This window comes from Rhineura floridana, chromosome 6 (genome assembly GCF_030035675.1).
Source record: "Rhineura floridana isolate rRhiFlo1 chromosome 6, rRhiFlo1.hap2, whole genome shotgun sequence".
Taxonomy (NCBI): Eukaryota; Metazoa; Chordata; class Lepidosauria; order Squamata; family Rhineuridae; genus Rhineura; species Rhineura floridana.
In genome coordinates, this window is record NC_084485.1 from 69,852,092 (window position 1) to 69,867,278 (window position 15,187).

Consider the following 15,187-nt stretch of genomic DNA (forward strand, 5'->3'; position numbering starts at 1 on the left):
GATATCCTTCAAATTCCTGGTTCTCTTAAAAGAGATCAAAGGTGACTCTTGACAACCAGGGATGTGACGTACAATGTGCCAGTGTCTTTTTATGCTGCTCTGCAACCTACTAGTGATATGGTCAAAAGTTAGGTTGCAGTTCCGACGAACAGAGTTTTTTGGTGCTGTCTTCTGTAAAATGTGAACGCGTTCTCTATCAGCAACTTTCTCAAAATTATTGTCAATAACATGGGACGGATATCCCCTTTTAAACAATTGATTTTTTAGAACAAGTGATTGTTCCAAGAAATCTCTCTCTGAGGAACAATTTTGTTTTATTCTTAGGAATTGTCCATGAGGTAGATTTTGTCTGAGGGATTTTGGGTGGAAACTATCGTATCTAAGATAGGTATTCCTATCTGTGGGTTTTCACAGGCCTGAATTTACAAAATCTGAACAGGGTGGTTCATGGCAGATGCCATTGGAGATTGCTGATTCATAGGGTCGCCATAAGTCATAATCGTCTTGAAGGCACATAACAACAAGAACAAGAAGCATGACTGCAGGGGAGTCATCCCATTGAACTCAGCAAATGATCAATCCATTCTCAGCAAACTTGCACAGGATCCCATTTCTTACTTCCCGGATTAAAAAGGAGAGAAATTCACTATTTTTTTAAAAAAAAACCTTGCAGTTTAAGAACGTACCTACAGCCAACAAATATTTCTATCACACTTTTAAAAGCAGGGGAATTGGGCAGCTATAGTGAATGCACCAGCGGAGCAGGACACCTGACCTCCTCTCTGAGATATTGGACTGCCCTACAAATTTGTCAAAATGCAAACACAATTTGGATTGGTCTTTCACAGTCCAATCCACTTCCTGTGTCGCTTGGAAGAATTTGGTAACATGTGCCTCTGAGCATATGGTGACTGGTGGCAACACCTGCAATCAGCCCAATTAAGAGAAACAAGACAAGTGCTGTACTGATCTTGCTTTAGCAGGGAAGAAGCAACAATAAGACAGTTAATATAGTTCAGATAGTCACTTTAAATATGTTTGATTTACTTTGCAATTTTAGTGAAGTTTCCTATAGGAAATCATTTTCTTTTGCTTCTATTTCTGTGAATATGTGATGTACAGCAACACTTTGCAAAATTTACACTAAAAACCCTCCAAAAACAGTTGTAGAATAATGGCACTGACTATTCTGTAGAATAGTCTCTGTTGGACATTAGGAGTCTCAGTTTGCACAAGATAGAACAGTGGGAGGTGAAATATATTCTAGCAAATTTCTAGATGTGCTCTATGTTTTTTAATTGACCATGCCCACCTTTCCTTAAGTGGGGTGATTTAAGCATAGCCGGCTGAACATAGGCATCTTGGGCAGGCCAAGTTTGTTTTTTCCAACAGATTCATTGCTTAAGTAGCAACATATTGTAATCAGTCGGATCTTACAACAGTTTCAGATTCAACTGTTAATGCACCCCAAATAGCAATAGAATATAACCTCCAGTTTGAAATGCAAATTGTTGTCTTCACCATCATATCACATTGACCAATACAAAGGCTTGGCGTGCTCATGCTGAAATTCTCTCTTCAATCCAATTCCTAAAAGAGCAGGAGCTCCCAGTCCTCTTTTGCACCTGACCATTCAAGTTGGAATAAATTTGAGGGCTGTAGTGCTAATCTTCAGAAGATGTATGAGGAGGCTTAGTATGGTATGCCCCATGACCTCTGTCCCATCATTCATGTCTCCTCCCTGTGATTTATTGGGGTGCTTATTGCTTTTGCACACTGTCATAGTATTGGAGTCTGGAGAGCTTAAAGCGCAGGCTTTCTGATATTGGTCATAATAAGCTGAGAAAGATGTTCAAAAACAGGGCTTCGGAAAGTTGTTCAATTAACCAAAACAATCCAGCCTGTTTCACACTCCTGCTTGCCCAGGTGGGCTTGTTTATGGCTTTCCCAAGCTGAAGAGGGACACTGAGCTTAATTGGTTTACAAATGTTCTCACCCTGCTTATGTACACAAAGTCAGCAAAAGACTCTTATTAGTCAAAATAAAGCAGCCATGCACATGGAGGGAAAGCTGGGAATGAACACAACTGTAGCACATTCAGGGTCAGGAGAGATAAACCAAAGTCACCTGTGTGAGAGCCCAGCAAACTGGGTGCTGGGAAGATAATGATCTCATAGGTATAAGGTGCCCCCTCCCAGAGGGTCTTTTGGATATAAATAGAGGACCTCAAGATCGGGGAGACTAAGCCTTTTCATTAGAAAAGATAATAATGCTTGGAAAAGCAGAAGGAAGCAGAAAAAGAGGAAGGCCAAACAAGAGATGGATTGATTCCATAAAGTAAGCCACAGACCTGAACTTGCAAGATCTGAACAGGGTGGTTCATGACAGATGCTCTTAGAGGTCACTGATTCATAGGGTTGCCATAAGTCATAGTCGACTTGGAGGCACATAACAACAACATTCATTTTTATGCAAATTCCCCCTTTTAAACATTTTTGTAAACTCTGGTTGGTTGGAGAACTGCATTGCAATATTCGAATAAGTGTGAATTTCGAAGGATGGCTGTGTTTTGGTTCTCATATTGTTGTGGGAAGTGTGGATTTGATAGATTTAGCTTTAAATGCAAACTGAATGGAATTTCTCCCCCATCCTTACTGACTTGGCAGTCTGGTATTCAATTGAATCTTTGTGTGAAAAGCCAGAGGTCAGTCTGCAAACCCTAAAGTATTGTGTCCTCCTGTAAATTTAACACCCTAATGGGGGTAGAAAATGTTTATTTCTTGATCTAGAACAGTCTTTCCCAACCTTTGGGTCCCCAGATGTTGCTGGACTACAGTTTCTATAATTCCTGAACACTGATCATGCTGGGTGGGACTGATGGGAGTTGTAGTCCAGCAACATCTGGGGACCCAAAGCTTGGGAAAGGCTGATCTAGAATATATATTTGTCTTCTAGTATTAGAGGATGGATCATAAAGACCTTGCTGGGATTTCCTTGCACACACATAAAAAGTAAGTAATTATGTCAGTACAACTCATGAGTGAGAATGAAAGGTTAGAGAACAATAGATGATTTGGTTTGAATCACTGAGGTCTTCATGGACTCATGAACAGAGAGGAGGATAGAAAGGAGTTATGATCAGCAAGCTGGCATTCCTTTCTCACCAGAACAATTCCAGGCTCCCTTCATCTTTTCAAAAGATATGACGCCCCGCTCTCCGCGCAGCTGATGAGTGGGGCCTAGTTGCAGATGGGGGCGAAGCTGCCACTTCCACCTTTGTTTGGGGCAATGTTGTGCGTGCAATGTGCAGCATGGAGGGGAGGGGCTTCTGGGCATATTTAAGTCCAGCCGCCCCTCCTACCTTTCTCTTTGTCAGCTCGACATCGAAGGACGATGAGGGATGAAGCAGAGCAAGGAGAAGAGTGGCAACGGCCATTCTGGCGCGGCCGCGTGGTCTGCACCATTTCAGAGGCGCTTGTTTGCAGCGGCACAGGCCACGTTTACGGGCCAGTTAGGCCACGTTTGTGGGCTGATTAGGCCTCAGTTATTTTCCCCCGTGGGGGTAGTTTAAGGAGGCAGGCGGTCGCGAGCCTGGAAGAGTGGCGGCAGCTGGAGAGGGCCTTTTATTAAGGGCCTACTGGGCTGAACGCTTTGGAAACCCCCTCCCCTGGCTGGTGGGGGGGTAGGTGCTCAGCGTCCTCCAGCAGCGCTGCCTCAGGGCTATTGCTAGCCAGTTAAACAAGATCACACACACATTTAATATTGTATAAGAGCAGCGATATAGTATAAAGTAATTGGAATAAATTAAAGCAAAAGAGCTGCAAGGCTTTGAATGCTCAAGGCTGCTTCTGCAGCCAGTAAAACAAGATCACACACACATTGCTTACAATATTGGCATTTAATATAGAATCAGCAATTAAAATAAATTAGAGCAAAAGAGCTGCAGGGTTTTGAATAAAAGGATCAGACCTTGCAGACAGTGACTTACTACAGTTAGTAGCTTACAATACTGGTATTTGTGCTGGCGTTTCTGCGGTTGGTGGCTTATAATAACCATAATAATTATTATAATTGCTCTCATAATTATTATAGGCCAGGGAGGATTTAAGTAGTCATGCCAACCAAGCAAGGAAAAGGGGTGTGCGTGAAAGGTCCCCTCATAAAATGCAGGCCTTGATGGAAGCTTAGACTCTCTTTTTGACACAGAGGCTGCATTTTAAGATCCAGGCAGACTCTTCCCCCTTCCTTATGACTTTACAACAATAACAAAACCTTTCTTTGTTGAGATTTTTGATAACAATTACTTGAAGTCTGTGCTTTAAGGGAACTGGGTTAGCTGCAATGAACTAGTAGTTGGTAAAGTGTACTTACTCATTTCCTTCCCTTTTGCAGAAGGATATATGCAACAGTGAGATAGGCGGCAAGAGGCCTGCAAAAGGGTAAGAAGAAGCCCCCAGCATAAGCTGCTCAGGGACAGGTGTCCCTCCCCGGTTAGACTCAAGGTACTACGTACTTTGCTTGCAGGCTACCCGGTTTAAGGGGAGGTTTGTCTGTGTTATGATGTTTTCCTTTTTGGTTTCCCAATCCCGTACTCCAACTCCTGGCTGGCCTTCATGGCCTCCAGCTCCAGGCTGGCCTTCACGGCCTACACTCTTCAATCTGTTTTCGTTATGGCAGTAATTTGCCAGGGACAGAGTGTAAAGATGCAAATTACACCTGATTCACCACCAGTCTTATTTAAGGGGTTTGGCAGTAATGGGTTCACACCTGATAGTCTAGGCACAGTGCACTACACTTCATTTAACATGGTGCGCACATGTGGCAGAGGTGCCTTATGCATTTTATGCAGCAGAGCATTGCCTGTGGACTGCTATATTTCTTACATGGAGTCCTTTAGATCCTGAGGCCACAGCTTATAGTATAGCTATGTAACTGGGGGTTCCCTTGACCGCTGGGAATAGGGAGCATTCTGTCCCAGTGTTCACCTTTCTAGAAATCAGCAGGCGCACCTGTGTAATCTGAATATTGGTTATAGCCGGCATCAACAACTTTTGCTCAATCACTTTCACTTCTGCAAAAAACTTCCTCACTAGGATACTTCCGTGCCAAAAAAAATGCAAATGTAGACTTGTAACAAACAAAACGCCCTAGCCCCTTTTGGGGGTTCTAGTAGCTTGGATCCGCTCCCAATACTCACCCAATAGAGTCTCAGAAATGAACGAAACAAGATGGAGGATGGAGTATATTTATTTCTAACACGTGCACGTGGAGAAGGGCCAAGCCAGTTCTGGCAAAACACTGCAGTGCTGGCCTTTTTATAAGCTTTGTTTTACTAATTATTCATGCATCAATATCATAACTACATCATGACTACATCATTAGTCCATACCCATTTCCTCCTGGTAACCATATTAGGAGATTGTTTTTCACACTTGTTATCTTGTTATGTTCATTTTAGCCTTGTATATCTGCAACATAGTTTGATACTTTTCTACAGTACAGCTGCAGTTTGCAACAACAACTGATTTTCCCAGCTATAGCTATTTTGCAAACACAGCTTTAAACAAACAATGATAATGCATGTCAGCAAATTAGCATTTCTCTTTACACACACACAAGTGAATTAACTTGTCAGCAGATTAACACACAAGCAAGTTAACTGTCAATTTACTGTGCTACATTTCTAAACAGGCCCAGCACTTTTTACTTTAAGCAGCAAATAAGCAAAATACATCTTTAGTTTAAACAAATAAAGTCCAGTGTCACAGACTCTCATATCAGTTGTTTATCTCTCTGGTACTTGCATTAGCGGAAGTATAAAAATGTTTTATTACCCAATAAAGCAGCTACTCTCTGATAAATTCTCTGCTTGCAGTTCTCTAAAAAGGCATCAAAATGAGTTAAAACAGGGGTCAGTAGACAAATTATACAGATGTGAGAGTGGCTGTAGATTATAGCCAACATGGATTTTTTGCATTCCACAATGTTAAATTGAAAATACCCTCCTTCCCATTCTGATGCTTCCCATAAGCTCATTTCAAAACAAAACCTTACAAAACTTAACTGTTGTTGTTGTTGTTGCTTAACAACCCTGAACATTTTCATGGCGATATACAAACCAGTCAGAGAGAATCAAGAGTTCAAAGTCTAAAAAGAGAGAAAAAAACTCAGACCCCTTTTGGAATTTTTCTGTCAGAGTTCTCATAAATTCTTGAAATTAATTAAAAATCAGCCATGGTCACAGAGTACCTGTAATCCTATTGCTGACCTTGCCCCATACTCTGACCTTCATCTTCTGCAGTTTAAAAGTTTAAAAAATGCCTGATTTATTTTTAATTAATTTAAGAAATTTTACATTGAACTTGGTGATAACATCGGGCATGCTCAGTAAGAACCAACTGTCAGTGTTCTAAAAGCCAGACTTACAGCTGCTTGGCTTGGCTAATCAGGGGGCCACACCCACACCAGACTTTGATTTCACTTGAGACAGTCATGCCTTTCCCCAAAGTATTCTGGGAAGTGTAATTTGTGAAGATCCTTTCTAAACAATGTGCAACCTATAACATCAGGGCAGGACCATCAGTGGGACTATTTCCACCATTATTCCACAATTATTTTTGGAGTTTTTTAGTGTAAATTTTGCAAAGTGTTGCTGTACTTCACATATTCACAGAAATAGAAACAAAAGAAAAAGAAACTTCACTAAAATTGCAAAATAAAAGACATATTTAAAGTGACCGTCTGAACTATATCAACTGTCTTAATAATGTTGCTTCCTCCCTGCTAAAACACGATCAGCACAGCACATGTCTTCTTTCTATTATTTGGGCTGGGGCAGGGGAGGGGAAGTTTGATCATTTACATGCTTATTGAGTTCAATGGTATTTACTCCCATGCAATCATGTTTTAAGATAGGTAAAACTGACCATGGGGAGGGGGAGGGGGAGGGAGAAGGAGGGGACTGGAAGAGGATGGGGACAGGGCAAGAGGGAAAGAATAGGAGGGAGGAGGGTTTGATCATTTGCATGCTTTTTTAGTTCAATGGGATTTATTTATGTGCAATCATGTTTAGGGGGTTACCAGAGCATGGACAACTGAAGCGAGGTTATCTCTGTCCAGATAGAAGCGTAGCTGGGCCACCAACCAAAGTACCTGAGCCTCAAGTGACAGAAATGGTTCTAGGAGAATCCCCAAACTACGAACCTGCTCCTTAAGGGGGAGTGCAACCCCATCCAGGACAGGTTGGACATCCACCATCTGGTCAGAAGAATGACCCACTAGCAGCATCTCAGTCTTGTCTGGATTGAGTCTCAGTTTATTAGCCCTCATCCAGTCCATTGTCGCAGTCAGACACTGGTTCAGCACATTGACAGCCTCCCCTGAAGAAGATGAAAAGGAGAAATAGAGCTGTGTGTCATCAGCATACTGATGGCAGCGCACTCCAAAGCGCCGGATGACCGCATCCAAAGGTTTCATGTAGATGTTGGACAGCATGGGGGACAGAACTGACCCCTGCGGAACCCCATACTGGAGAGTCCAGGGTGCCAAGCAATGTTCCCCAAGCACCACCTTCTGGAGCTGACCCGCCAAGTAGGAGCAGAACCACTGCCATGCAGTACCTCCCACTCCCAATTTAGCCAGTCATCCCAGAAGGATACCATGGTCGATCAAGGAGAGATCAAGGGGAATCAACAGAGTCACACTCCCCCTGTCTCTCTCCCGACAGACGTCATCATACAGGGCGGCCAAGGCTGTTTCTGTGCCAAAACCAGGCCTGGTTTGAATTGTAATAAGTCACACAACTATCAGAAATATTTTATTTATTTTGTTGCTGTTTTATCTGTGGCTCAACAAGAGGAACAAAACTGCACAGCCATTTCTCCCCTGCCATGTAAATCCTGATACAGTTGTGGAGTGACAACCGTATGAAACTTGCTCCTTTCTTTATTGTAGGCTATATATGCTGCAAATATACCACATTAATTTCCTTCTTTTGACATGGCTTCATCATAATCTTTGAACACTGTTATTTTGACTGATGAAAACTACATCAAATCTCTGGTTTGCGGCAGAACTGGTTGAAAAGTTATTTGGCAAAATTCATGTTTTTAATTCTTTAAGCATCATGGAGTGGACACAGACTTTAAAAAAAAAAGATTTATATTTCTATAGGACCGCCCTCCCCCAAATACTGCCATCATAATGTTTTGAAATTTTTGATGCTTTTTAAAATAGTCAAATATGCTGTATTCATTTATTCTAGTTTTTCAGCAACTGGAAATGATTAAAAATGAGATTTTGCAAAAATAATCAGTGGGATATTTTATTTAGTGTTTCTGAGCCTTGGGGAAGTAACATAAATGAACTCAAAAGTGCTATAAAACTTGCAACCCTTCCCTGTGTCACTTCATACTCTATTCTATAGTCTCTCATCCCCTCTGCATTTTTTAATTGGATGGTTTCATTAAAATGACATTTTAAAATAAAAGGGTTGTGAGGGAAAAATGGAGTTGGAATAAGGATATCCCCAGCTGACTAAGTAGCTTGTTCATCACACCCTTTCTATCTTGTCTTGGGCTGTGAGCACACTAATTCCCTACAGCGTTTCTATTGGCTGCACCTGGAAGGGCAATGGGTTGATTTGCCAACCAGTAGCAAAATGTGTCTGAAGCAAATTTTAAAAATGGCACTCAAGCTGATCCTGCCAGGTTTTACAGCTAAAAGGGATGGTGTTTGACTAGCGTCATGTGCCAGAGGTGGAGATGCAGTGGAACTGGCAGAACAGAAGTGTGTCTCTACCCTTGGCCCCATGTCTAATAGTTAATTCCAAAAATAGAATAGAATGTATAGTTCTTCTCAAACAAAACGGCATTCACTAACTCAATTAACTTTTGTCTGTGTGTGTGCTCTGAACTGTTCTAGGTTTAGTCACCGTTATCCTTCTTCTGTGTGGTAAGCACAATATCAATATATTTATACTATATTTATATATTTATTCATAATAAAGTGAGTATGATGAACTCCCAAGTTTTAGAACTTTGCCCCCAGTGGCTCTATTCAAAACTGAGTTAGTACACAAGGACAGGAAACTTCCTGGTGCCCCAGAGGATGATTTATTGGGATAGAGAACATGCTGCCCTCCAGATGTTGACTCCAGCTCCCATTCTATCTGATCACTGGCTAGTCTGATGGGAGTTGAAGCCCAACAACATCTGGAGGGCCATAGGTTTCCCACCCCTCTGTTAGGCCTAACTGAAATCTTTGTCATGTGCCTTCTCCAAATGCCACAGTGATTTAAAGATAGGGGAGAACACTGACAACTAAGTAGGAATGCTTTCTCTGTTTCTCCCTCATCTATTAAATTGTTCTTTCCTTCCCCTTAACATGTTTGTGCTGTTTATTTGTTGCTTAATAATACTCCTGCTATTCTTTTGCTCACCTCTCCATCTTCCTCAGTTGCTTTTCTTACCCTGTGATTCTCTTTATTGCCCTTAATTGTCAGCTGCTCATTGCCTGCTTTTCAATTCTTCTCCTTCATTCTCCCTTTCTTCATTTTCGGTTTCCTGCAGTGCATTTTGTATGGCTTCTTGCTGTCCATCAACTCCCTTCTGTTCTCTTCCTGGTTTTTAAATTGTCTCTGGGGGCTCTTCTGTCATCTTCTTTCCTGTTCCTTATTTTGTCCCACTAAGGGTGCAATCCTATACAGACTTATCTGAGAGTACGCCTCATCGAATTCAGTGAGGATTACTCCTGAGTAGAAATCTATAGGAACTGTGTGGTAGGCTTCTTTTCTCATTTCCAGTGCTTCTAGAGCAGGCATGGGGAGTCTGTGGCCCTCCGTATGTTCCAACAATACCTGAAGAGCCACAGGTTCCCCAGCCCTATTCTAGTATTCAGTGTTATGGACCTCAGCCTATGGAGCTTCCTCCCAACTGAGATTAGACAGGCACCCTCCTTACTGAATTTCAGGTACATGACAACGATCTTCAAATTTCAGCAGGCATTTTAATGTAGTTTTCTGTTTTTTGTGAATTTTATATTGTTCTTATTCTCTGTGTGGTTTTTAAAAACTTTTTTGTACATCACTTAGAAATTCTGGTGTATAAATTTCTGAAAATTATAATAATAGTACTACTACTGATTATTATTATTATTATTATTATTATTATTATTATTATTATTTATACCCCACAATTTTTCCAAATTGGAACTCACGGCAGCTTCCAGATAAAAAACAGATACAATTAAAAACTACCAAAGTTAAAAGCATATAATACATACATAAATAAATATAGACAGATATAATTAAAAAATGAACTCTAATTTAAAATAGCATTAAACTGTTTCAGATAATTAAAAACTATACTCATAAAATCAGAATAATTAAAAAATAAACAAGCAAGAACAATATAACCTTTTGGGCCTATCCTTAGCCGCCTTCGGAATCAAAGGCTTGCTGAAATAAGAAAGTTTTTACCTGTCGACGAAAGGACTGCAGGGACGAAGCCATTCTTATCTCCTTAAGGAGGGAATTCCAAAGTCTAGGGGCAGCCACCGAGAAGGCCCTATCTCGTATTCTCACTAGCTGTACTTGTGCGGATGAAGGTATTGAAAGAAGGGCCTCTCCTGAGGATCTCAGGGCCCAGGCAGGCACATAGAGGGCGATGCGGTCTGACAAATAGCCTGGACCCAAGCCGTGTAGGGCTTTATAGGTCAGCACCAGCACTTTGAATTGTGTCCGGAAACAAACTGGCAGCCAGTGGAGCTTTTTTAACAGGGGAGTTGTATGGTCCCTGTAATCAGCCCCAGTTAACATTCTGTCTGCAGCACGTTGTACCAGCTGAAGTTTCCGAGCAGTCGCAGCCCCACGTAGAGCGCGTTACAGTAATCTAAACGGGATGTGACTAAGGCATGTGTCACCATGGCCAGATTGGATGGGTCAAGGAACGGGCGCAGTTGGCTCACTAATCTCAAATGTGCAAAAGCCCTCCTGGCCACTGCAGAAACCTGGATATCCAAATTTAAAGCTGAGTCCAGGAGGACACCCAAACTGCGAACCTGTGTCTTCAGGGGGAGTATAACCCCATCCAGCACAGGCTGTATCCCTATTCCCTGATCTGCCTTACGACTGACCAGGAGCACCTCAGTCTTGTCTGGATTAAGCCTCAATTTGTTCACCCTCATCCAATCCACCACTGACATTTGACACCGGTTTAAAACCAAGACAGCTTCCTTGGAAGAAGGTGGAAAGGAGAAATAGAGTTGGGTGTCATCAGCATACTGGTGGCACAGAACTCCAAATGCCCAAACAACCTCTCCCAGCGGTTTCATGTAGATGTTAAATAACATAGGGGACAAAACTGAACCCTGAAGGACTCCACAGGCCAATGGCCAAGGAGTCGAACAGGAGTCCCCCAATACCACCTTCTGGGTTCGCCTCTCCAGGAATGACCGGAGCCACTGCAAAACAGTGCCCCCAAGTCCCATCCCAGCTAGGCAGTCCAGGAGGATACTATGGTCGATGGTATTGAAAGCTGCTGAGAGGTCCAGCAGAACCAACAGGGACACACTTCCCCTGTCCAGTTCTCTGCGTAGGTCGTCTACCAAGGCGACCAAAGCCGTCTCCGTCCCATACCCAGGCCTGAAACCAGATTGAAATGGATAATAACAGAATGAAAAGTCTGTGCCTTATCTCTTACTCCTTTGCGGTCTTCTTTACCAATCATTAGAGATAGGGGAGAAATTTGATTGGTTTTCCATTTTAATGCAAACCTACCCAATTTGTGCTGCCCAAAATTATATGTGAATCGAAATACAGGTATCCTTCAAAACTTCACACTTCTCCAAATTTTGCAATGTGTTAAGTATGGATGGAATTTTCAACCCCTGCCCTGGCAGCAGCAGGTCAATACTTCCAAAAAAGTCTGTGGAAAGAGATGTCTGTGCCACAATCACTTTACCCCCCTGGGCAGAGCCTCAGCAATAGCCTCCTGGCAGGGGCAACAGTGTCACCAGAAGGGGAAAAGATGAGGCAGTGGCAAGGCTGGGGCTGTGCAGGTGCACCCACACATCCCAGCAGATACCTGCAAATAGCTCTAGAAAGAGGGGGGGTAATTGCCATACCTTGTACAGTTAAATTGCTGGATTACTGTTCAATTCTGCTACCAATACAAGGAATGACAACAGCATAAGTTAGTTACATATTGGCCTGGTTTACAAAAAACGGTAAAACTGATGGCTCCAATGTCAATGGGACAGTGAATGCGTTCTGGGTTTTAGTCCAAACTTTCAATGAGCTGTCCAAAGTGTTGAAGTCAAGCTGAAGGATGGTCCTCAATCCTGGTCTTCAATCATGTGATCATTTTTATGTAACGAGATCAACATGAGCCTGATCAGGGATTTTATTGTATTGAGTTGATCAGCTTTGGAAATTGATGTGCGAATGCTCTACAAATCAATGTAAATCTTGTTAGGGATGTGTCAGATTCGGTTTTCTCAGTTTCATGAAGGAGGTGTGAAAATTGGAGGGAGAAATATCAATAATGTAAAATATGCAGACGATCTTACCAGACACCAGTAATGATTTGAAACGAACGCTGATGAAAGTTAAAGAGGAAAGCACAGAAGCAGGACTACAACTAAATGTCAAGAAGACTAAAGTAAAACAGAAGAGTTATGTAACTTTAAAGTTGACAAAGAGGACACTGAACTTGTCAAGGATTACCTTGGCACAGTTCGTAACCAAAATGGAGACAATAGTCAAGAAATCAGAAGAAGGCTAGGACTGGGGAGGGCAGATATGAGAGAACTAGAAAAGGTCCTCAGATGCAAAGATGTATCATTGAACACTAAAGTCAGGATCATTCAGACCATGGCATTCCCAATGTGAAAGTTGGACAGTGAAAAAAACTGATAAGAGAAAAATCAACTCATTTGAAATGTGGTGTTGGAGGAGAGCTTTGCGGATACCATGGACTGCGAAAAAGACAAATAATTGGGTGTTAGAACCAATTAAACCAGAACTATCACTAGAAACTAAAATGATGAAACTGAGGTTGTCATACCTTGGACACATAATGAGAAGACACAAATCACTAGAAAAGATAATGATGCTGGGGAAAACAGAAGGGAGTAGAAAAAGAGAAAGACCAAACAAGCCACAGACCTGAACTTACAAGATCTGAACAGGGTGGTTCATGACAGATGCTGCTGGAGGTCACTGATTCATAGGGTCACCATAATTGACCTAAAGGCATATAACAACAACAAAGAACAACAAAATTCAGATCTTCACATTTCTTCAGCTATTTTGCTAAACTTTGTAAAAAAAAATCCTCAAGAATATTCTTCAACATTTTAGTGCAAATTTCTCCTAACAACCACATTTTTATATGCAGTTTTGACTAATGCAAGCAATTTCTCTTAATATAATGCATTTTGTGTGTTATTTTCACAGGTACATTTATTTTTATGCACACCTTCCCCTAATATATGCAAACTTTGTGAACATTGGTTGGAGAACTGCATCACAAAATTCGGATACTTGCAAATTTTGAAGGATGGCTGTGTTCCAGTTCTTATATTGTTTCAGAAAATGTGAATTTGATAGATTTGCCTTTAAATTCGAACTGGATTAAATTTCTCTCCCATCCCTATTTGTTAGGTTCACATTGTCAATCAGCGCATGGGTGGGGGCTTGTAACAGCTACAGCCACCCCTGCCATTGCACAGCCCACTAACTTTGCCCGTGGGGCAGTGAAGATGGGACAGGGTTGCACAGCTGACTTTTGGATGGCAAGTATCTCTGCTGCTTGCCAAAAGGGAGAGGGGGAGGGGCAAGGTACAGGAACACAGCGCAGTGCAAATGTAGTGGCAGAGCCGAGCCGATGCTCCTCCATCATGCCATAGCCACACCCACAACAGACTGCACTCCCTGCTTCTCACCCATCTTCCTCTCAGTAAACAGTAATGATGCTTGCTGTCTGGATGCCAGCTGTGCAAGCCCACCCCACCTTCGCTGACCACCATCCACTACTGCCTCCTCGACATCGACACCTTAAGTAAAGACATTTGCAAAAGGGAAGCCTTTCACGTTTACAGCTGTACATGTGGAGCCTTCCACACAGTTTAGGAACCCTGTACAATCTGGATCTGCAATCACATGGATATCTTTATACGTGCAGCTATACAATGTATAGTACACACGCTTCCCCTTTGCTGATGTCCATGTTGTTAGAAGCAACTCCCATTTGGCCCTCTTTGCATGGAGGGAGAGAGAGAAAAATAGTCCTCTCAACTGACTAGGCTGCCACTGACCTGTGCTCATCTTTTCTGTATGTCTTCCTTCCTTGTAAACTGATACGTCTCAGAGAGTTATTCACAGCTCTGATTCCTTCCTGTTTTTCCCTTCTCTGCAGACCACCAAAGGAGAAGGATCCATGTTCTCTTTGTCTTCTCTTCTCCAGCATGAGGGGCAATGTACAGGCATGGCCATTGCAGCCTCTAATTTAGTTAGTTAGATAGAAGTAGCACCTTTCCTACCCAGTATGTATTTCCAACAGTATTTTCTTATTTTGAAACCTGAGTCTGGGTGATTTAAAGCAAGGTGAAAACTCACTTCCTCTCCGATAAAATCACACCCATGCAGCATAGAATGCTACCCTAAGCTAAACTCTGCTAATTTACTACAATTCTTATTGGTCTAATAGCCATTGGAGGACAGCCATCACATGTCAACACGCAGGTGTCAGGGGCACAGTTTGTGGGACACATCACGGCAGCAGGGCCAGCTGGCACAGCCCTGCTTTCTGCTCATGCATTTATTCATTTGTTTGTTTGTTTGTTTATTGCATTTGTATACCGCCCCATAGCCAAAGCTCTCTGGGTGGTTTACAACCATTAAAAACATTAAAAACAAATATGCAAATTTAAAAACACATTTTTTAAAAAAGCAATTTAAAAACACATGCTAAAATGCCTGGGAGAAGAGGAAGGTCTTCATTGACTGAACATGTAAGCCATAACAAGTGAACATGGTTTAAGTATCTTTGCTTAACTGGGTTCTGTAACAAGAATTAAAATTGTGCTAGTAATCAAGTGGTATCTGGAACAGATAGGGAAGGATATTAAATTTGTGTATCAGTCAGGTTCAGAGAGCAGGCTGTAAAAAGAAAAATTGCACAACACT